General features: G+C 34.8%; 1 protein-coding gene across 2 annotated transcripts in view; it reads right to left on the reverse strand.

Moving 5' to 3' along the window:
- Positions 1–25,892, reverse strand: part of LRBA (LPS responsive beige-like anchor protein) — a 504,599-nt gene that overhangs the window by 68,740 nt on the left and 409,967 nt on the right. The window lies entirely within an intron of this gene.

The following is a 25,892-nucleotide window of genomic DNA, read 5'->3' on the forward strand; positions in this document are numbered from 1 at the left end:
GTGAGTAAACACAGTGAAAGCCAGGCAGGGCTGGTTCTGTCTTGGTCACATTTGTAACTGAGGGCCTGAGAGGGACTCAATTTATGCTTAAAAGATAAGTCATACAATGTAAAGGCTACTTTGAGACAGCAAATGTAAAAACATTAAACATTTACTGTCCCCTTAAAATATTTATAATTTTTCTCAATATAAACATTTTGCTGTTTACTGCAACAACTATAACCAAATCACTTAGCTATTTCAACTGAGTTTTCATGCCAACAAATGATATCTTAGGAGGGATACTTATAATTCTAGGTATTAATATCAAACGAGTCTAAATTATTTGATGCTATTAACTAACAGTTTCCAATAAATAATGAATGAATACAATCAAGTATTCAGTAAAAATGCTGGGCAAAGATCCACTTCCAGCTCATCATTACATTCCCAGATACTGACTGGCATTATACCTAAAACATGATAGGTGCCAATGTGTGCTGAATTTAATAAAGTTAAAAATAAGAGTTTTAAGAAAGCTGGAGACATTTTTCAGATAAGTATATATATTTACATTATTTTATTTATTATTGTTCAATATTATTCCAACATGAAAGTTTAGTATCATGGACGAATTTATCTCTGATTCAAATCAGAGAACTCTCAAACTCTCAAGAGTAATTCGAAGTATACCAAGTTATATCAGGTTATGTATCTCACTGAAATTCTTATTTTTAGATTAATAAGAGTATGGCTGTGATGTGTTTTTGGTGTGACTTGCTATGTTATCACTATTACAAAAAGAAATTTGTTGATTTTAAAACAAAATTGACTAACTTCTATAGCAAGCAACCAGTAAGATATAAACCACCTCGTGATGAAAGAAGTTCCTATTAGTTCATAGATTTACACTTGAGTAAATATGCTTTATTCAAAAAAATGATTGTAGATAAGAAAGATTCTTATGGCTAAATCCAAATATATTTCCTTTAATAATATTTAACATGGCTTTACAGTATATGATGTACTTTAAAATATAAAAAATAATTCTGTAAATAAAACTCTAGGCAATTCTCATATTCCAAAGTATACCTGAAATGAAATATACCCAAAAAATATTTAGCTAGTTTCCATTATGAAAGTTACTATTTTAGACATCTCTTATGAAACTCATATTTATACATTTAGTACATAGCTAAGAGAGCACAAAACTTTCATATTTTATTTGAACTAAGAAGAGAATGGCGTGTAATGACTTTAAATAAATAAATTCCTATTTTAAGTACATGGATTTAAAATCAATCCCAAAATCCAAGAACTATTAATGCAAGTTGCACTCAAAATGATACGTTTGTTTCATTAACTCAGGCCTTGAGTAGGAATAGGGGGGTGGGGGACATGTTTAAAGTGACACATAAAAACAGCAATTGTCTTAATTTGTGTGCAGTGCACTCCACACAAAAGCCCTAAATATGTTCAAATTAGAGCAAGCTGCTTGATTGTCACTGCAGTCTCATGTCACATTAATGCATGACAAACATTAAACCATACACTTAAATGGCAATTTATATCATTTAAATGTTTACTGCCAGACTAGCTCATCACTCATTTAAATGTGACTTTCTGACAGCTAATTTCAGTTAATTTTCTCCAATTCACTTAATTAGAACTTTCAATCAGGGAAGAACCTCTACATATCTTTGAGCTTACAACCTTTTTAGTTGTTCAAAATCTGAGTCCATAAACTGCTGAAAACAGCACTACTCTAATAGATTAGCATGTAACATCTCTGAGTCTACAAAATAAGGTGCGACCATATGACACAAACTCACAGTATGTACCCTTGGAAAGAACCCACACATATTTATGTAAATAATACTCTCGCCAGTAGTTTAAATAAAAAACGTTTAGTTCATATACACACACTATTGAAACTATAAAAACCCTGCATCCAAGCTAATTAAAAATTAATGATTTCAAAATTGTTTAATAAGATAAAACAGTCAGGAGTCTCCTGAGTGTCGGTGGGGTTGTGATTTGAGACTATAAAATTCTAGAAGGCTCAGCAAATGATAAAGTACAAATGAATTTTCTCAATATTAAGGCCCTAAAAACTAGGGCAATTTTATTTTATGTGTCATCAAAGAATTGTGAGTTTTACTAATGTTGATTACTTCTCTATGCACATTCAAAATGGTGAAATTGGTTAGATTTAGATGCTTAACCCTTTACATCTTGAAACATCAGAACGTTAGGCAAAAATGCTGAATTTAAAGGCACTATATGCTCACATTATGCCACAAACACACGTGTAGAGATGACCACAGTGTCATAGTTCAGCCCTCCCCTTACACTGTCATACTGGTCAGTCCTTAAGAGGTTGACCAGTATCATGGAATTATTGGCAACATCTTTTCCAGAGGTTGATACACACATTACTTTAATGAATACATTTTAAGTAAAAAATTTAAAACTAAACTAAAGTCTCAATAGTGGTCTTCAAGCATTTCTTGACACACACACACACACACACACACACACACACACACACAAAACCACTAGCTAAGAATACAAGAGAATTCCAAAAACTTTTAGTACATTTCAGTACAGTCAGGTCAGGATTTCAACATTCTTTTGATATCACCAAATGGCAACTGCCTTACTAAAAGTATTTAATAATAAACAAATGTCCTTACTAAGGACTTGAGGGAAGAGGTAAAGACAAGGAGGAGAAAATTGTTGAGAAAAAAAATACAAATAATTTAAAAAAGAATACCCTGGGATTACATTTTATGACTTCTGTTTTTGAGAGTCAGAAACCATAAATCATAAAGCATACTAAAAATTCTTTAAATCCCTTTTTATATGTTAAGATTTTTAAAAACACTCTTTATATAAAATACTTCTTTATATCCATATTTTTTAGTCACAAATAAACACATTCCAGTGGAATGCTAAGCATCTGAGATTTTTCAAAGCCTTTAGGACAGACAGTCCTCATTAAGGCTGGAGTTAAATACGGTTTGCAGCTAGGGGATAGTAACAGGCTTCCCTTGCTGCTCTAAACCTAACCAATCAATTGTTAGTGCTCCCCTAGCAGGCCGAATATATCATTTACATTCAATGTGTGCTCTGAGTGAAATTTGTAAACAAGAAAATCCACTAAAATGTCCAACACAATACAATAATATTCAACTCATCTGAGTTATTATAAAATAAATCAGTGACTATGTCCAATTGTTAAGGATCAAATAAGACTATGAAAAGGCTATCATATGAAGCCTCGCACAAACTGTCAATCCAATCCAGGGGGACTCATATTAGTCTTGACAAACTGTCTGGGGGTTGATATCTGTTTTTTTAATGAGATCTATTAAACAGAGACTAAAACACTTGAGATATGCTAAAAAGTACAGTATACAGATGTCAAATACAAACACTTATTAGTAACTTTCATTTGTTTGGTACGCATGCAGAACACCAACAAATTAAACCTTTAATATTTTAAAGATAATAGTAAATTATTCATAAATAACTCGTTTGTATAACCCTGTGTCAGAAAAAATTATTAACATATATGAATGTGTGTCTAATAATAAATCTCATTGAAAGAATGTAATCTATGTTTTCGAGAAACTAACCCATTAAGGAAATGAATTATTTATTGATAAAAAATGTTATATAAAATTATTCTTGTTTCCTATAGTGGAGTCAAATAATATAATAACTTCTGTAGAAACAGTTTGCTTTTTCCAAGAAATTGTAAGCTATTTGAGAATAAAAATTCCAAAATAAATGGCATTAATCATGTGTTTAATCTATGCAATGGTATAGAGATACTCTAGCAATTTTCTTTTATTTTCAATCAAATTTTCTATAATGCAAAATTTACATAAAATCAAGAATAGCGATTTCAATTAGCAAAGAAATTATATGTTAATTGTTTACCTACAGACCAGGAAACCTTACTTGTATATTAATGCTAATGTTTATTTATAATTTTGCTAAATCTTCTCATACCACACCATTTAAAAAACACACACAGCTAAATAAAAGCTACTGACATCTATAGAATAAATTACTTTTATAAAAAAATCAAATAAAGAATAAATATTATTTATAAACTTTAAGCACAGAAATAATTGCATAACCAGGAGGAACTAGGTCTATCCAGCCAGCCCAGATACACACTTCTGCACACCTACACCACTACATTCCCAAGTTTCTAGAAGGCCCTACTCAGTTCTGAGATACAAGATGCTATAGCTTGAAGTTTCAAAAAAGAAAATAAAAATCACCGATTAACTCTCTTGACTTGATATACATTTAATTATAAGATGCATTTAATCATATTTTTAATGGGAGAAAAAAATAAAGAATTTGTCTTGTAAATATTTAATTGTACTTATAATTAAGAGTCTTAATTCATTTGAGTGTAGATAGTAACATGTTTCAAAGGAGTTAATGTTTGGATTGGCAAGAATGTAATATACAACATTACGGACTCGGAATTTTAAGTATTTTTCATTTCAAATACATGCAACACAGCCTTCTACACACACATACATACACACATATTTAAAATGAACTAGTCTGTTATGTTTGCATGTGCTGGATTTCAAACACTAGTGGTAATGTTTCCTTAACATTGATATATGACCTTTGTAATTTACATTGAAGAAAGCTGTTTTTTTCAGCCTAATTAGAACTGTTTCAAATTTTCCTGCTAAATATATGATATAAAGTCCTTTCAACTTTTTTATTCTAGAGTTTCTTTCCATGTCAACTTTGTTCCAATCAAAATATGCTTTGAATTAAATGATTTTGATTGAATATGTGGATCACATTTCACTTCTAAGATTTAAAGTCCAAAAAGGAAAAGTTTAGCCTGTTCAAACAAAGCAAGAGCAGCCACTTTGCGGAAAGCTATTCACATTTAAGAAGACTGACAAATTGTTTGTGTGCACCATTAGGTCTAGTTTCTGCAATAGTTGCCAGATTTCCTGTCCCCTAATAAGATACATTAACTCCTTAAATGCTGGCTCTGAATCTGTGATGAATTCAAGTAACTTTAGCAAAATCTTAGTTTCCTTCTTTGAAATAAATGGAAAGAATAGATAATTTGCTATCTTATATCAAAATTTTTCAAGAAACAAAGGTCACAGAAAAATCAACATATCTTTCATAATGGAGAGATACGAATTTTGAATGTAAACATCCTTTCCAAACAGGATTATTCAAAAGTGGCAAATCCACATTAATCCTCATTTTTAAAAAAGGTGCATTAATTAACCTAGTAAAGATTAATTGTCCAAGTGAAAATATTGAAATTTTGATGAACTATACTAACATGAGCTTAACATTCTCCCATACTGATTATATCACCATGCTTCAGAATTCAGATATTTACCCTTAATATAAATACATAACAAAAATGTGAAACACATTTTATACTATTTACAAAGAAAAGCTTAACTTTGGGTGCTTAAAAAATGTGTGTGAAGCTGTGGCATTAAGAATAATAAGTCATGAAACCCAAAGAGGGGGAAAAAGTAGGATCAAGAATTTAAAGGGGAAAAAACCCTGCTGGATGCTAAGAAAAAAATTGAACCTGACAGTTAAAAAAAATAAAATTTAGTCAACAACACAATGAAGTTTAGGCTGAAAGCAGATAGAGAAATCACTAAAAGGAGATCTGCACTTCTAAACTGCCCTTGAACTGTTGGGCAGAAGAGAGATTTTGGAGCTGGCAGCACACCGCTCATTTCTACATTTCTGTCATTACTAAAGCAAAGTGTGAGTTAGTATCATATCTTGATATAACCATCAAGCACTCGTGCATCTTTTGGCAGGAGAATCATTCTGTCTACGATTGTTATTGTGTAGTTCTAAATGGACTAGTCAACCAGCTGTTATACATTTTACACACTGAAGGCCATGTTTCCTTTGAAATTCATAGTTTTAATCTCAACTGAAGTCTGTATTGCTGTGTGCCAAGATCAAAAGGATTAGGCAAACTTGTACAATTACCCTCCTTTTCAGGGAGATGATTTTTTTCTAATGTTTAAAATAGTCCTATATGCTGACATTTTATCCAACTATTTTCTTTAGAGCTACAGAACATTAAAACATTTAATTAACATTTCAACCTTAGGTCACTCCTAATCTAAAATCTAGGAATTCATAATATACAGATATTTTAAAACAGTAGGGAGATGGAGCTTTTAAAAAAATTCTATTCTGTAAGAATGAATGGCGAATTATATACAATCAAAGGACAGTTATCTTACTATTTGTTTGCATTTTGCATGACTTCATTCAGAAAATAATTTAGAGTTTACAACAATGCAAAATCATCAAGAGAAAATAAATTTAACATAAGTAAGGTAAGAAGTACATGAAAATCACACCATGAAATTCTGTAGACTTGTTAAAGGTGCACCAGGTATCTGGCCCTCAGCTTTCCAGCAGGCAACATAAAGAAAGAAGCACGAACACTTACAAGAGTCAAATATGACCATAATGTAAAAATAAACCAGATGGCCTAGAAAAACACATTATTTCTATTCCTGAGATAAGAAATTCCTCCCTTGGCAATATGATGGAATCCAGGTATGTGACTCTCAGAGGGACTGACTTAATCCTGGATAGATTTAAAGTATAGACAAATGGAGAGACTACATATTCTTCAGGCAACCCTGCATAAACATTATTTCTCTTAGGTGAGGCTTCAAATGGTAAATTCTAGATTATACTCATGACAAGTACCTGGAACGCAGCCATTTTATTCCTGTCAGTTAAATGTAGAGCCACAGGCTTCAACAACAGCTAAACTGAGTCGCAGGGCTAATAATCTCTTAAAAATGTGTAGGGGAAGGCTCACCTTCACTTGGGAGGGATAGTGACCTATCCTAAGACAGGTCCACGTTTCTCAGAAAGTAATTTTGGGTAGACTTTCACTCACAGATAAATAAGCAACAAAAGCTTCCAAATGCAACCATGATGTCCTAATATTTACAGACGTTAAAAATCCCTAGAAAATGAATTCTGAACATTGTGAACTGCTGTTATGCTAAGATACACTAGTTATAAAAACATACACTTAATGAATGAAAACATTAATCTAAAATTCTCAATTATCCACCTACGTATAGGAAAAAGAATAGGTTTTTTCTTCAACAACCATCGAAAAAATTATTAATTTGTTGTATGAACTTCAGGGGGTTTCATTTTAGAGTCAGTAACAAAAGGAAAATAAGACCAAAAAATTTAATCCCTTCCCATTTGCTTATCCACATAGATCTGATAAATACTAGCAGTCCCTTGCCTTTGAAGAGGGCCAGACCCAAACCCCTACTTATTGCCAGATGTAGTTTAATCCCAGGGGGACCCCAGACAAAAACAAGAAGCTGTCTTCATGGCACCATTGGCTCCCTGGACTGATTGCCATAAACTTATATTGGCAAATCAAAATCCTTGGCAAAATAGGATACTTATTGTATCACCACTTCCAAGAATACCCAATAAAGAAAAACTTAAACCAACAAATATGAATGTAAAAGTTGCTGAATATTTTTTTAAAGCATTGACAAGTTCAGCCAGAGAATGACATCTGCACTTACTTTGTGTATGCAATTGTATATACATACATTAAACGTACGACTAAAAGTCTTTTTTTCATGCTGCAAGTTTTGATTAGTATCAGCAGTTCTGTCATCCATTCGCTCTACAAACCTTTACTGAGTGCTTACTAGAGGTTCTGTTCCGCGCTAGATTCTGGGGATAACAAGATGAGATGTCTCTTTGGAGGGTGCGTAGGTAGGCAAAAGGTCATCCGTCTCTAAGATGACAACAGTCAACAGGAGAGGCACTGAGGCCTCAAGAGAGTGGCAGTGGGAGAGAAGGGGGACCGGTTTTAGAAAGATATAAGATGCAGGTTACTACACCAACTGATAACCAACGTGAGAGGTGAAGGAAAGGGAGTTCAGGATGACACCCAGGGTTTGGGTTTGGACCTTCAGCATACTGGAGAAGGAACAGTACATATGGTAAAAGATTAACTCAGTTTTGAAATTAGTATTAGTATTTTGGATTTTCTTTTATAGATTTGAAATTAACCCTAAGCCTTTTTTAGGATCTAAGGCTGCTAATTCTAACAGAAATATGTACACTACTTAAATATTAAAATATGTTCATGTTCAATACTGGGCTGTCAGAGCCAAAAAAATTCTGGGTAGCAAAGTGACCACCAACAGAAATATAATGTAAGCTACTTATATAATTTAAAATTTTCTAGTAGTCACATTTTAAAAAATAAACAGATGAAATTAATTTTAACACAGTATATTTCATCAGAAATATATCATTAAACATATAACAAATATAAACATTATTATTTTGTACTAAGCCTTAGAAATCCAGCGTAGTTCTTGCACGTACAGCGTGGATCAGATCTCCCTTCAGACTGGCCACATTTCAAGTGCTCAACAGCCACACGTGACTAGTGGTTGCAACACTGGACAGGAAAGCTTTCTATTCAATTCCCCAAACTGAAACTGCATTCAGATTTTTACAGCATTTTGATATAAAATAGAATGCCGAGATTAACATTATTTAACCCTTTTTAAAATATAGCTTGTCTTACTGAAGATAAAGATAAGGCTTAGGAAGCACAAAGCACCTCCAGACTACAAAATGACCTTTGGTGCAGTTCTGAAAAGGTCATTATAATTCTCAGTGCATGAAGAATGGCTACACCTCAGGACACAGACAGCAGAAATCAGTATCTTCAAGTGTGAAATAGACGTAATGTTCTGCAACGTATATTCTTTAGCCAGTTACAAATCTCTGAAGAGATGTGGCAGCATTTGAAAGATGGCCCTATGACTGACCTCTCCAACAATCAAGGTAACGGGCTAATTCTACCGACTACAGTGTCATCTATAAACTCTCCAACCTTAAAAGTTCTTGGTTAGAGTTCTTGCATATTGTCTACTCCGCTGTATCAGTTATGTACTTTAAAAACTATATAGACACAATTATAGGGAACACAGAGTCTACTGAAAGTCAGATACATTAAATCTACACACTGTGGATACACCTCATAAAAAGCACCTCATTTTAGCAGCAGCTAGAACTAGCCTGTTTGCCCACTCCTAGAAACCCCTCAACATTTGTGATAAAAGTCTATGAGTCTCTAAATCACAATAAATTGTAGATCTGTTTCTTTCTGAGTTATCAATGGAATAAGGACTAGTTATAGGGTCAGTTTTAATTATTTTATGCAGCCATGACTATCTGGGCACTAGGAGGTCAACAACCTGAACTTTTTGGAAGATTTAGGTAAATTTGTTATTTACGCTTCCTTACCTCCCTTTCAGCGTCCTAACTAACCTCTCATCTGTCTCTTGCAGGCACACCGCCGAGCATGTTTTTGCAAAGATCCCCACGGCGGACAGTCTGAGTGCAATGGGTGCTTATCTTTCCTCGCTTCATCTCTTTGCGTCGTGGAGTCCATGTTTCTAACCCTCTCTTCTTGGAGCTTCCTTGATGCCATCCCTCCAGATTCTCTTTCTACGTTTCTGATTGTCCTTCTCACTTTTAAGTGTAGGGTCCTTTTCCTCTGTCTGCTTCTCCAGTGTGTGTTCTCCTCCTGACTCAGTCCCTTGTTTCAGATATAACTCAGGCAAGATGAGCCAGACTTCAACTACCTTACCCGACAATTATTACCATCTCCAGTGTCAAGTCTAAAATGCTAACTGCCCATCAGACTACTTCTTTTGGTGTGTGCTTCAGGTAACTCAAATTCAATGTCACAGAAAAAAATAAGTTTTCCTCTAAACTTCTCCCTTTCCTGCTTTTTGGATTATGGGTGCAGCCCAGTCCTTCACCCAGGCAACCAAACTAGAAATTGCAGCAGTCACCTTGGCTTCTTTTCCTCTCGCTCCAAAACCTGATCAGACAATAAGCCTCCAAAATGTCTTTCAAATTCATTCTTTCTCCACTTTGACTATCTCTGCATCTGTGTTTCATTATTTCTTGGTTCAATTATTCTAACACTATCCAAACTGTTCTCTTTATCCATAAAATTTTCCCTCTTCAATTCTTCCTCTAAAACCTGACCAAGTCATGACTCTCCCCAAGACTTTTCAGTGATTCCTCTTTCCACAGAGCAGCCGACATACATCCAAGATTAACATGCCCTGAAATCACCTGGAGAACGTGTTAAAATACAGATTACTGGGATCTCCCCAACAGAGTCTATTTCTGTGGATCTGGAGCTGAGCCCAAGACCTGCCTTTTTAACAAGTTCTCAGATAATACTGATGCTCCAAGTCTGGCAATAACCTTTGGGTACTACTACCCAAAAGAAAAAAATCCTTGTTACTTAGAAGGCATTAAAGATTGTTCATGTAACCTCCCTGTGGTCTTCTCTCTCCAAAGGTATACTTCACAGTTCTCTTACATACATTTGCACTCTACCTTCTGAATTAAGTTTAGCTCTTGTACTATACTCCAACAGTAAGATCTCTGTTCACACTGCTGCTTATATCTGTAATGCCCTTTCCATTACCTTGTTCCCTCCCGGGCAAGCTTCTACTCATTCTTAAAGACTGTGACCAAATGTAGTATCCCTGGTTAAGCCTTCCCCGGTCTTCCCAAAAGGCAAAATAAGGCATTTCCTCTTTTGATCTCAGAGTAAAAAATATATATACATATAACTATGCATGGTGACAGATATTAGCTAGACTTATGGTGACCATTCCACAGTATATATAAATACTGAATCATTACACCTGAAACTAACATAATGTTATATGTAAATTACATCTCAAAAATTTTATTTTTAAAAATTACACACACAAATAAGTAGAACAAACGTTAAATGCTCTAATGGTAGCCTGTTGCTCTCCTCCATGGTACATACCACAAGTACTATATTATCTGTTATATTGCATTGTATATTATCACAAGTTTTATATTTATTTGTTTAGTTTCTTATTTATTGTCCATCTCCCTCACTAAATACTAAGTTCGAAAAGGGCAGGCACTACGCTGTCTTTCTCACTGCTATAGTCCCAAAAACTAAAAGGTAGTAGGCACTCACAAAATATTTGTTGAATAAATAAATACATCACTTAATCTACTTCTCTAATTAGTTACTGTCATGTCTGTTTGATCTTCATAATGACAGCCCCCAAGGGCAGGTGTCATACTCTTCCAATTCTGTGATCACAGACCTAATTACTCAGTAGCCCCTAATAAATGTCTGTTGAATGAATGAATGGCATTTAAGAAATTCTTGTGATTCAGCACAATTCGGTGTCTACTCTCAGGAACTATATGATCTTAAAGCTTTGTATAAGCATGAAACTGACCAACTTTAACCAGTTGATAGAGTGCTAATTTGGCAGTTTTAGAAAAAGTGAAGAATCTCTGTGATTTCTGGCCACTGCAAATGAGATGCCCACTGTTTGCTGACCACAATCAAATGCGGGGTAGGATGATGGCATGGAAAGAAGAAAAAGTGAAGTGGATATCACAGGGTCATCTTTCAAGGTTTTATTTTCCCCTGAACAATATCAGGAAGATGGATACAAATAATGTCAATCATAAACCTGACAAAGGCTCAAAAAGACAATATATTAGGCAAGGAAAAGGCATCAGAAGATCAACTTGGAAGAAATTCATTGGCCCACTAAACAACAACAATATAATAACAACAGCAGCACTTAACATTCAGTATTTACAATGTGCCTAGTTTTATGTTACACAGGATATTTTATTTAACTTCACAATAATCCTATCAGATAAGCACTACATTTTTAAAAACCGTCTTACAAATGAGGCTAACAATGGTAAATAGTTTAATATCACACAGGGAGGAAATGTCAAAAGTTGCAACTTGAACCCAGATCTGACCCCTAAAGCCATGCGATTAACCCCTACATCCTTTTGGAAAATTCTGAAACAGAATGTAACAGAAAGTTACATTATGAAAATTCTAAAAATATGAAACCATTTCATACTAAAAATTATTTTAATGGGTTTCACATTTATCATTTGGTAACACTAATATTAAGTAAGCTGAATGTATACTAACTCTGATATGCCATGTCAACCTGCAGGCTTACTTACAGGTTTTACTGTTCTTTCAACTGGTGTTTGCTTTTACATGTGCCTTTTTAAAACTAAAACTTTCACCATGTATTAGTTTATTTTTCTGTCCTTTTCACAAAACGTGAATTCCTAGAAGGCAGAGATTCTGTCTGCACCCTTGGAACTGAGCACATAGTAGACACTCAATAACAGAGCTAAATAAAAAACACATATTTTAGGCCTCTTTAATTTAACTATATATTCTTTAGGAGATCTAAAAAAATCAAATTAAAAATTAGAGCGAGACAGAGAATACCAACATATTTGTTAACTGCTAGGTCCAAAGATTCTTATAAGGAAGCAAGCCATTAAACTATTTTGAGATGAGAATTAACAATGAGTTCATTTTGCTAACTCATGAACATCCATGAACATTAGCAACTTAAAAAGATGTGATTTCATGTATCTTAATGTGTATCATATTTTCTTTTGACACATGAACTATTTGAGTTCTTAAAATCAAACTACTGTGCAAAAAGAGACCAGAGAAAATTATCTTATTTCCTACCTAAATAAACATTTCCATTTAACTACCAAGCTTGATATATGTTTTTGTTAATTTTTGGAAAATGTCTCAAATACTTTAGGTAAAAACACTGTTTCAAACTATCTTACTCAGGACCCTATTTACATGGTTTTCTTTTCTTTTTTAAAAAACACAGCACAAACATTATTTGCTTTTGTGATTTAAATAGCTCTTAAATGTGTCACTTGGCAAACACTTCTAAATTAAACTAATATAATAATAAACAACAATGTCAAACAAATAAATCTGATTTGAGATATTTTTTAAGCTTTTCAGATAACTTCTGTGATAAGCCATAAGACACAGTAAAGTACTGTAAAATCGGAATATGAATCACTACCTGTGTTAGGTCAGGACGAGTAGATCAAGGACATAGATGTATTTATCCCGAGACCACCAGTTTCCTCCTTTGTTGTTCAAAAATATAATTCTTCTTTACAGAAAGCCTACCTTTTCAGTTAAATTCAACGCAAAGGATGCAGTTAGAAGGCTAGAATCTATCAAATATATTATTAGCAATATAAGCACTTAAATTTTTCTTAAATATGTAGGTGAAAAGATAAACAGCAAGGCAAGAGTTAATTGAAACATTCCTCTTTAGAGCCACGGAGTTGAGGAGTGGGGGCTGGTGGATGGCGGGAGGAGGGAGAAAGGCAGAGAGATGCAGAGTTAATCAGGGAGCAAATCCAAAGCCAGGCATGGATAGGCCTCACTAATGAGCCTCAAGTACCCTGCAGTGGTTTTCAAACTTAACTGGCTTCAAACGATGCCACCCCATGACAGAATGCAGCTAGCCATAAGAGGAGGGTGATTAGAATAAATGACTGGAGTAATTAACTCTGATGTGAAACCACCTGATTGGAAAAGAGAAGCCAAGAGCTATTTAGCTGATGGTCCTCTCGTAGAAGAAAGGAAGCTTTCCCTTTCTCTTGTGTGGGTGTTCAGTTAGAACTCAACTCTTTCAAGTAGGTATTTGGTAGCACTAATGAAAAGCAGCTTTCACTCAAGGGCCTCTCAAGGACCTTCCCATTCATTTTGAAAGGGGAGGAAAATAAAAGCTTCAAAGTAGAACTAATTTACTTGACTCCCCTACCTCTTAGTGAATTTTGCATTCGCAAAGTCTGCATTAGTTAACAGTCTCTCTCCAAATAATGCCATCAAATACCAAAAATCTTTATTTATGAAATTACCAGATAAGGATAATAAAAATTTTCACATTTTTTCTTTCTTTAAAAATAACTTACAACATTGCATGTACATGTTAAATATATACAATTTTTATTTTTTAATGATATTCAATGGAGCTGGAAAAAATGTTTTACATAGAAAACTTTAAACTCATAATAAGTGTTGATCAGTGTAAATACTTCCTTTAGTAAGTGCCATTGGCATCATTCTTCCTAGAGTAAGAGACTTTAGAGTAAGAGAGAGAGACCTGAAATGTGAATGGGGTACATTTGTTTTTGAAGAGAAAACAAACAAACAAAAAAGAATAATGTTAAGGCAAGGAAAGAACGAGCACATATTTTTGCAAAAAGACAGCTTTCTTACAGTGCAGATTGACCCAAAGAATCCAGCACACTCTCCAGTCAGCTTTATTTTACAGAGGAGAATTACAAAGACTGGGGGCATTACTACCTGCTGTTTAACAAGTAATCATCAATTCATTGGGCCAATGTTGTTCTGTACCTGCTGAGTTGATGTCCCCGACACACCCCTCCCCCTCGAACAGGTTCGCAAGCTGCCCAGTAAGGACGGGTGTAGTAGCACGTGTAACTTAGCAAATGTTTATGCCTAAACTCGGATTTATTTGACAGCTTTACACCTTTGGGCATGATATAATTAAATATTTTGACAGCTAAACAAAAACTGTATAAATTTAAAAGCTATTAGGAGCTGAGAATCTAGAATCCAAATGAAATAATTTGCTTATACCCTAAACCACTTTCAGCAATGCAGTCCAATAAAAAGCACAGAGGGCCACATGTCTATCCAACCGTTTCAGCTCATTTTTTTCACATTTCTCCTATGAAGGATACTCCCCTTATACACACTGACAATGACTTTAGTATCGACAAAGGGAGCATACACAGGCTTAAGATTACCAACATAACCCCTATCTTTGGTTATTTTCTTTAATTTTAGGAATATTAAAAGGGCAAAGACTAAGAAATATTATTGAAAAGACTACTACATGCTATTTAAAAGGACTTAAAGCAACACAGGGAAGTGAGTGGCCCTCCACACGCTGCCGTGAATGACCCAGCGGTTAACCCTCACTCTCCAGAGGTGCCAGGTTTAGGTTCTCGGGGTTCCCTGTGCTATCTGCTCCTCTAAGACGCCCATTCTCTAGTGCAAGGGAGGAACCCAGGGCCTCACTGCTTATCTTCAGAAAAACCCACTGTCCATTGTCTGAGCTCCAGAGAGCGTTCCCATCAGTAGTACGTAGTACTCAAACACATGCATTAAAAGCCTCAGATACTTTTCTAAAAATGAAAAAACAAACTGCAAAGCAAAATTAGCCTAACACTTTTCAAATGAAAGGCTGATTTGTATCTACCGTAGCAGCGCATCATATCACTCGATGGACGAAAGCACCTACAGAGACAGGCTCATGTTCTAACAATATGCAACCAACTATATAAAAACATTTAAAACCTACTTTTCATTATGTAACAACCTGAGGAAATGCTGTGCCCTCGCTGAAGGTAACAATGATCAGTTGTTTATTTAAAAAGAAATCAAGGACATGTTTAGAAATCAGTTCACTTCTCATGTGGTGTTTATATTTCACTTTATCATCCCTCTCGGAAAGACAGTTCTCAAGGGAGAAAATACTAGGAACCAAATCCTGTTTAACTTAACCATGCTGATGTCAAGTAATTTAAAAATCATTCTAAAAAGAGCTTCTTGTGTGTACATCTAAAAACATTACTGTGTTATCTGTCCTCTTCCTCTCAGTCATGTTAACAGGATGGATGTCTTTTTGTGAACTGTATTTGGATCTATTGGAACACAGCCTAAAAACAGATTAGCCTTTTTCGAGTGTTTAAATATCTGATAGTGTATGGACTGCAGGGAAAAGGGACTGGGGACTCCAATCTGGCTTACTCCCCCTCCCCCCCAAATGAATAAACCTTGAGTAAGATCATTTAAACACTAGTTATTAGGTTCAGCATTCCTCGTAGAAATAGCTGTTTGAAGACTTAGTGAACGTATACCCAAAGGTAAGTATTACTTGGTGTAAAATAAGAAATGACTACTACTAAAATACTACATATTAAAGATGTCCTTTTCTGAAGCAAAATTATCTGTGTCTTTTATTTCATTGCTTCTCCTCTCCATGGACAACATGTTTTGAAAAATGTTAACAGTGATCTGTATCTCTGTACATGTTCTTTTCTTAGCTGGAATTCAAATTAAAATAAAAATTTAACAGATATCTACCAACTTCCTCTTCCTTCATTCTTTCCCTTATTCAACACACTCGCACATACTTCCACCTGTCAACTAAAGTGTTCACAAAGAAGCCAGATAACCATCCCTAAGGGAAATGCAGGGACCTTACTGCATTTCACGGATAGTACAGCAAAACAAGGTTACTCCGGGTTCTGTTCCAAGGCAGGTCCTATTAATATTATAATAGTGACCCTGAGCTATCAAAGATCCTGTCAAAGAAAGACAACATCATTATCATTATGCCATTTTTATCAAAGAAAAAAATATGTGATTTCTGAATTACTCTGAGTTGGTCATAAAATTAAATAAAATATTCCACTTCCCTTGCATATTTATAAATTGTCTTTATTCTAAACCAAATATGTTTGTGTGAAACTAGAAATGCTGCTCTCTCATGGTGGTTCTAAATTACTCAGAAGAGTCTACTTTGAAAAGATATAGTTTTGATATACAGAACATATATAATTCAATGAAATGAGGGGTAAATTCTCTCTGTTTGATGGCACAGTGTAAATGACACATTAAAGTGAAAGAAGTATTTTGTTCACTTCCTAAGAGAACAATGATCTCACTGGATTAATAGCTGTGCAGTTAAAAAGGCATGGTCTGCAATAGGAAAGCACATTAAGGGCTGTCCAATCTTTGGCTAGATGTTCAAGGTTAGCTAGAAATTTAACCACTGTAATCTTATGATTTTTGTGGATTTTTTTTGTTTTTGGCTTTTTGTAATAATTGGTTTTACTTTTGTTTGCCGCTAACTATGCTTTGGATCAGGGGTTGACAAACTTTTCTATAAAAGGCCAGATAGTAAATATTTCAGGATTTGCCACTTGATTAGTATCACAATTACTCAACTCTGTTTTTGTAACCCAAAGGCAGCCATGGACTATATAAGCCATATAAACAAACATGGTGGCTGTGTTCCAGTAAGAGCTTATTTATAAAAACAGGCAGCAGGCTGGATTTGGCTGATCCCTGCTTTAGACTCATGAAAACAACTTTTAAATAAATTAGGTGAATTTTGATCTTTTCTCCACGAAAAGAAGCTGATTAGGTATAGAACCCAAACCAGTAAGAACCAAAAGCCCAGCAGATGGCCCTGATGACTCAGGAAACATGGCTTCTATCTGGCCCCTGATGGTATTTTCCGGCTCCCTACTTCACTGGCATCTAATGCTGTCTCAGAAGACTTCCAATCTGCTAGAAAATAGCTTCCTCCTCAGTGGAACCAGACATCCAGTCTGCCACTCTCTATGAGTTACGATCTCTTTAGAACTCAAAAGGCTCCTATTTGTCCAACTGTGACAATGGATAAGTTCCTTGTTTTTACTAAGCCTCAGTTTCTTTAAAATAGGGGTAGTATCTTTAGTGAGAGAATAAAATGAAATAGTACATGAAAGAAGACCTAAAACAACGTCTGGCACATAGTAGATGTTCAACTAATGTAACAAAGTCCTCTTTTGGTTTACCACTTCCCCTCCTTCCCCACAAAACCTCTTGGCCCTAAGCTCATTCATTTATTCTACCACTATACCTTCAATTAGGACTTAAACGTTTCAGAAAAAGTGCTAAAAACTGGGTACACAGCAGTGAATAACACTGACAAGGTCCCATTCTCATTCTTGTGGGAAGACTGAAAACTCACATTTTCGACAAGTCAACGTCAGGTAGTGATTAGTGCTACAAACAAAATGGTGAGACAGAGTAAGACAATTCTGAAGAAAATGAGCAAGGAGAAGTCCTGCGGTTAGGTGACCTACACCTTGAGACTTAAAGGATAAAAATCAGCTCGTCAAAGTAACTGAAGAAAGAGTATTTTATTTTATTATTTATTATTTATTTATTTAATATGTCTTTATTGATTTCAGAGAGAGGAAGAAAGAGGGAGAGAGAGAGAAACATCAATGATGAGAGAGTCATTGATCGAGCCCGCAACCCGGGCATGTGCCCTGACCGGGAATCGAACCCCAATCGCCTGGATCCCAGGTGGATGCTCAACTGCTGAGCCACGCCTGGCCGGGCAAGAAAGAGTATTTTAAATGAGCTCAACAGGAACAAAATTCTAGAGGTTAGAAAAGTTCTGGCACATTCCATATCAGATAGGAAGGAGAACTCATCTCCTGAGACAATGGCGAATGTTAGCTCTTCAATGTCTGTTCATGCCAGACAACATCCCCCTTCTACTCTGCTACTGGTGCACCTATATTACATTCTCACCAACAGTGTAGAAAAATTCCAATTTTCCCACACCCTTGCCAAAACTTGTCTTCCAGTTTTTTTATAATAGCCATCCCAACAGCTGTGAGATAGATATTTCACTGTCGTTTGATTTGCATTTCCCTGATGAATAGTAAATTTAAGCATATTTTCATATACCTGTTAGCCAAGTACTCTTTGGAGAAACGTCTATTCAAGTCTTTAGCTGAGTTTTAATCATGTTATTAGTTCTGGGGGATTTTTTGCTATTGCGTTGTAGGAGTTCCTTATATATTTTGGAAATTAATCCTTTATCTGATATATGGTTTGAAAGTCTTTCTTTCATTCCACAGGTTGCTTTTCATTTTGTTGGCTGTTTCCTTTGCTGAGCAGAAGTTTTTCAGTATGATGCGGTCCTACCTATCTATTTCTGTTTTTGCTGCCTTTGCTTTTGATGTCAATAGCCATGAAACCATTGTCAAGACCAATGTCATGAAACTTTTCCCTATTTCTTTTTAGGAGTTTTATAGTTTCAGGTCTTAGATTTAAGTCTTCAATCTATTTGGAATTGATTTTTGAATCTCATGTAATATAAGGGCATGTGGCTATTCAGTTTTCCCAAAACCATTTAAGAGGCTACCCTATCCCTGTTTTATATTCTTGGCACCCTGTTGAAGATCAGCTGACCATATGTGCGTAGATTTATTCCCAGGCTCTCCAGTCTGTCCCGCAGGTCTGTGCAGCTGTCTTCATGCCAGGGGCGCACTGTTTCAATGGCCACAGCTTTGTAACGTATTTTGGAACCATAAGGGCGATGCCTCCCAGCTCTGTTCTTTCTTCCCCTCAAGACTGTTCTGGTCACTCAGGTACCTTTGTTGTCCTCCATGAATTCGACTGTTTTTCCATTTCTGTAAAAAATGGCACTGGGATTTTTGATAGGGATTACATGTAATCTTTAGATCGTTTGGGTAGTAAAGACGTCTTAACAACAATAAGTCTTCCAACCCACAAATGTGCTCTATCTTGCCGTTTGTTTGTACCTAAGCTTCTTCATCAGTGTTTTGCAGTTTTCAGTGTGGAAGTCTTTCATTTCCTTATGTTTTTCCTAAGTTGTTTATTCTTTTTGGTGTCATTATAAATGAGATTATTTTCCTAATTTCTTTTTCAAATACTTTGTCAGTACATTAAAAAAGCAACTGATTTTTTGTATGGTAATTTTGTATTCTGCAACTTTATTGAATTCATTTATTAGTTCTAACTGTGTGTGTGTGTGTGTGTGTGTGTGTGTGTAATCTTTAGGGTTTCTGTATGTAAGGCCATGTCATCTGCAAAAAGGAAAATTTTACATCTTTCTTTCCAATTTAGATGCCTTTTATATTTTTTCTTGCCTAATTGCTCTAGCTAGGACTTCCAGACCATTAGATTTATTATAAAATCACTAAACTCATACTTATTCTATCTACAACACAGGTATTCCAAAGTTCAAATAAGATGTGTAAGAACTGCTTTCTAAACTATAAAGTACTATAATATGTAATTGGAAAGAAAGGGCAAGGAACTTAGATTCTAGAAATATGATTTTGAATTTTTACTATGTATTAGTTGTGTGACCTTACCTATCCGCCTTTCCAAGATTCTAGAAAAACTGAAACAGCTTCGCTACCAGCCTCCCAAGGACAATATGAGGCTCAAATGACTAAGTAATACTATTTGTAAAATAATAAATACTATACAAATTTGTTATTATGTATTCTTTAGTTATGATTTCTAAATCTCATACCTAAAATACTATCATCATTAATAATTTAGTAGGAATAAAATCTGTTTAGAAGCTGCAGCTTTCTATTGTTTAAAACTGCTATTAAATGTCATTATAGACTTTTAAGCAGAAACATTGCTAGCTTTAGTAAAGTGCTTTAAACACAGTGTAAAATATTTGAATAGAGGTCACCAATAAGCAAACAGCAGAGCAAATATATTAGTTCATGCAATATTCTGCACATGGAAACCTGGGTCCTTGATTAACCATTTAGGTTAACACTCATAAACTATACAGTACACAGTAAACATGTCTATCAAGTAAATAAAAAAACCCTACACGATGCAGCCACTGATGCAAACTAGGGCTTGATTTTAAATCTTTACAAAGAGAGGACTGTTTTAATTCTAGAAGTGAAAGAGGAGAACATCACATCTCTTACCTAAATAGTACTTCAAGCCTCTATTAGACCTCTAATTTTCCACAAGACAAATGCTCAATGAAGAGATCATAGGTAAGTTTTACAGTATAACACACTGTAAATAGCATAAGCAATTAATCATGATTGTAAACCAATGCCCTATTTGTAGGAGCTGGGATTTTATCATATCTGTTTAAATTGGTGTTCTACACCAATGTGAAAGTACATTATCCTTATTGGTTCCCATGGGCGCACCACGTAGAATCTAGTAATCACTTGGCAATCACCAGAATTAAAAAAATTTAAGTCCATATCCTCCTAAATTTCCCATATCTTGCCATCCTTCTAAATAGCATTCAAAATCATGTCACTCATTAAGAGTAAAGGACATTTTACTGGTAGCATGATCCCTCGCTTCTTTTGTAGAAGTGTAGGATAATCAGCTACCTGTCCAGTGTGGTTTTTGTACTCAACTGAACACTGATCCTCTCTCTCATCAAGGCAGAGCATACGACGATTTTTTTCTCATTTACTGCTCTCTGCTTGACTGGACAGCAAGCCTTAAAAGGAGCACATTAATAAGTGCTGCTTTTCATAAATTAGTCACAATCATTCAAAGCCTTTATTTCTTCTTTGCCTGCATTTATTCCAGATGAAAACAAAACACTTTTATTAATGGATTCTATTATTTTTTTAAATGCTATAATTTCAAATATCTTAATTGTCTAAAGAATGTAAATGGATGCAAACTCCACGGATCAATTTTCTAAAAAGGAAGTCCAGATACTAAAAATAACTTCAAGATGTGGAATGCTGGGAAATATCAGGAGCAGACAAGGCAACTTGTGTGCAACCGTGAGAGACAGAGAGACTGATTTTGAGCAAAGCTATCAGCTTGCCCTATAGCCAGGGAAGAAAGAGCAAAGAGAATTCTGGTGAACAGAACTCACAGCCACAATCCAAAGGTAGGTTTAACATGTATGTAATGTAGGAAAAAACAGCATTATCTGTTATATATGTAACGTAGGAACAACGCTGCCATATGATGAAAGCAATAGCACAAATGTCTTCAAACAGAAAGATGATGTCACAAATGTAACCAGTATGTAGCTTAACGCCACTTGGGGAATAAAATAACATCTGAAACTCAGAACAGAAAATTCACTACAATAATTTCATATATATATATTGATTTCAGAGAGAGGAAAGGAGAGAGAGAGAGAAACACCCATGATGAGAGAGTCATTGGGGATCGAGCCCTCAACCCTGGCACATGCCCTGACTGGTAATCGAACCCCGATCTCCTGGATCCTAGGTCAATGCTCAACTGCTGAGCCATGCCCGGCCGGGCTACAATAATTTCTTAGCTATTCTTATTATTTATATACTAATAATGATTTCTTATATATTCTTATTAATTTATCCATTATTAAAGTACACTAATAAACTACTACATAAAAATAAACACTGGATCAAAATTCATCATTAATGCCTATATATACAAATTCCATAACTAGAAATATCATCGGTGGCTAAAAATTTAAACACCAAGTTTATATTAGAAAAACAAAAGTTGGGGGGATTAAAATCAATAGAAGATACAGTAATGAGTGTTATGCTACAAGTACAATCCTATTGTTTCACGCTCCGAAAAGTACAATTCATAGTCTAAGACAGATGTCTGATCTCAGTAAAGAGAGCCACGTATTCATGCTATTCGTTGAAAAGGGAATTATGCTGCACGTGGTTTAAACAAACAAGAAAACAAAAAACAAACAAAAAACCCCCAACTATTATCATTACTGGAACTATAACTCATAGCACACACCCTGATGATCAATGAGCAGTGCTACTTCCTTTGTGAATAACACCTTCAGCTGCCCTGTTCTTAACAACAGGAAGATATGCTGGACTTCTTGGCTTTGTTTCCTAACACCATCCACATATCATTGGTTATTATGTTGCCAAGGTAGAATTCATGAGGTGAAATAAAAAGTCAACCATGAAATCCATACACAGGAAAACAACAACAAATAAATAAGGATCACAACAACTTCAGTTCTCAATGTCATGGGACCAACACCAGTGTCAGAGCCACAAAGATCACTCAACTCTATTTATAATGCTTCCAAAGTACCTCTGAACTAACCCTCAGCAAAGTAAGAGTTTTTCTTTCCTCTTGAAATAACTGCAAAATTAAAATACCCCAAGTACAGCAAGAGATTTGAAACCCATCTATCTTAGGATCACCTACTAGGGAATTTGTTAAAAAATTATTCCAGAGCCTATTCCACAAACATCTAGAATCAGTTTTAACAAGTATGGAGTAAGATTCTGTTATCTGCAGTTTTAATAAACTCTTAAACACTAAGTTTGAGAGCTACTGGTTGTAAAGAAAATTTGTAATTTGTGTAGAATGCATACATTATCAATATAAAAGGAAACTAAGACATCTTTTTCATTATTTTCTATTTGTTCACTTTTCTTAAGTGCATTTTGTTTTTTAACACTATTCTTTAGGAAAATAGCTTGAGAAGCTAAATTTAAATGGTTTGAGACTCCACTAAAGGGACCCACACAATTTACGTCTAGCTCTAAAGTTCCTAAATTTTTCTGAGACAATTTAAATCCCCTCATAGAATTTTGAAATTAAATGACAATTGGTGTGATTTTTTTCCAAATTAAAATATAATACACACACCATAGAATTCACCCTCATAAAGTGTAGAATTCAGTAGTTTTTAGTATATTCACAAAGCTGTGCAACCATCATCACTAATTTTCATCACACCAAAAAGACACCACATACACATTAGCAAGCACTCCCCATTTCCCCACCCCCCCCACCCCCCCCAACTCCCAGCAACTACTACTCTATGGATTTGCCTATTCTGGGCTATTCATATAAATGGAATCATATATGTAGCCTTTTGTGTCTAGATTCTTTCACTTAGCATAATGTTTTCATGGTTCATCCATGTTAAGACATGTTTCAGTACTTTATTCCTTTTGATGACTGAATAATATTCATTGTATGGATAAATGATATTTTGTTAATCCATCAGTTGATAGACATTTGGGTGTTTCCATTGTTCAGTTATTATGAATGCTGCTGCTATGGAAATTAATGTACATATTTTGGGATGCACATATGTTTTCAGTTCTCTTGGGTATATACCCAAGAGAGGAATTGATAGTCATATGGTAACTCTGTGTTTAACTTTTTGAGGAACAGCCAATCTCTGCCAAAGAGAGTGGGTCATTTTAGCATTAGCAATGTGTGAGGGTTCCAATTTTTCCATATGCTAACCAACACTTGTTATTGTTTGTATTTTGACTATAGACATGCTAGTGGGTAAGAAGTGGTATTTCAGGTAAAGTGGTTTGGTTGGCATTTCTCTATGACTAATAATGTTAATACCTTTTCATGTGTTTTTGAACAATTTGTATATCTTCTTTGGAGAAATATCTATTCAGATACTTTGCTCAGTTTTTAACTGTGTTGTCTTTATATGTTGAATTGCAAAAACCTTTATGATCCAAATAGTAGACTATCAGATACATGATTTGAAAGTATTTTCTCTCATTCTGTGGATTGTCTTTTCATTTTCCTGATAGTGTCCCTTGAAGCACAAAAGTTTTTAATTTTCATAAATCCATTTATTTTTCTTTGATGCTTTCGGTATTATATTTAAGAAACCACTGTCTAATCGGTGTGACTCACTACTTATAGTCCTTATAAAATAAAAAATATTTTAGAAAAAATTAACTCTAGCCTATTATAATTCTAAAATCATAATCTAAAAATTTATGTATGCTTGCCCCAAATCATATAATCTGTCTGAGCCTATTTTCTTATTTTTTATATGGGTATTATAATGACCACTATGGATACATCATCAGGTCTTATAGTCAAATGAAATGATAATTTAAAAAACAACTTTAATAACAAGGTAGGTTCTTTCCATCCTGGGCCTAGGAGAGTAAACAAAAACAGAGTTAAAGATAGAAAGAGAGTATATAGATATGATATGTCTATCAGCTATAAAATCTATAGATCCTGGAGCATTTGAAAACAGCATCATTAATGATAACATTGGGTGCAAATAAGGGGGAAAAAATCTCAAAAGATGGCATCTTCGTAACTGTAAACAATGTGACTGAAAATGTTATAGTTTCTTTGTACTTCTGATAGATATCAATATGTGTACAAAAATTTTTTGGCTTAGTGGTTTAAAGTTGGTCAAAAAGTTGATGGCATTAGTTGGTCATCTATGATCTCTTTTGTGGCTCCTAAGACAATTCAAATGGTTTCATTTATTTATTTATTTACTTTTTAAACATATCTTTATTGATTTCAGAGAGAGGAAAGGGGGGGGGAGAGATAGAAACATCAATGATGAGAGAGTCATCGATTGGCTGCCTCCTGCATGCCCCCTACTGGGGATCGAACCTGAAACTGGGGCATGTACCCTGACCAGGAATCGAAACAGTGACCTCTTGATTCATGGGTCGACGCTCAACCACTGAGCAACACTGGCTGGCAGTACACTGCTCTTTAAAAGTATATTTACTAACATCACTAAAGGAAAACTTCATTATCATTTTTTGGTCAATTTTCTATAGGTAACTTAAAAAAATAAACTTTTCACGCACATGAAGCACTCAGATCATTTACAGAAGTCTGCCATGCAGGTATTATAAAACTCATGTACGACAGAAGTATCTCAGAGCAATGTATATAAATGAAATGTGTATGAAGGACCAAGAGTATCACTGTTGCACTTGCAGCACAGAACAAACTTAACAAAACGGAGGCAGCACCTGTGAACTTCCTGAGGGCAGAAATTTTAGAGTTGTACTTAAACTAGAGTAAGACACTATCAAAAAGAATATAACTAAATGTTACAAATGTCAGTACCCACCCATCTGCCTCAGGGGTGGTGAAAAGGGAGTGTGTAAAGCACTATAGTCTGGCAGGGGTCACACATGTGGCTTAATAAGTATATTCAATTTATTATAATAAGATATCTATTGCTTACTGTTTCCTTAATACAAACATTAAGGAACAGTTTTCATATCTATTTAAAAGACTGTGAAACTGATATATAAAACCTTCTTTTCTAAAGAGCCTTAAGCTCAGAATATTTACTTAGAAATGTAGTAAGATTCTCCTCCCCTTTCCTGCCTCCTCCCTTCTGCCTTTTCTCTGCAAAGGGCTAGAGTGCCTGAGACTTCGAGCTAAGGTTCTTAAAGATGAGTAACTTCTTAAGGGTTGATGCTTCCTTTAAACACAAACCGAACATTAAACAGTATAAACTAAACAAAAATTCCCTAAACATTTAGGGAATTATGATGAGAAAGATGTTTTATAGCTTTAGAATGCAGAGTTA

This window comes from Miniopterus schreibersii (assembly GCF_964146895.1).
Source record: "Miniopterus schreibersii genome assembly, chromosome: 4".
Lineage (NCBI taxonomy): Eukaryota > Metazoa > Chordata > Mammalia > Chiroptera > Miniopteridae > Miniopterus > Miniopterus schreibersii.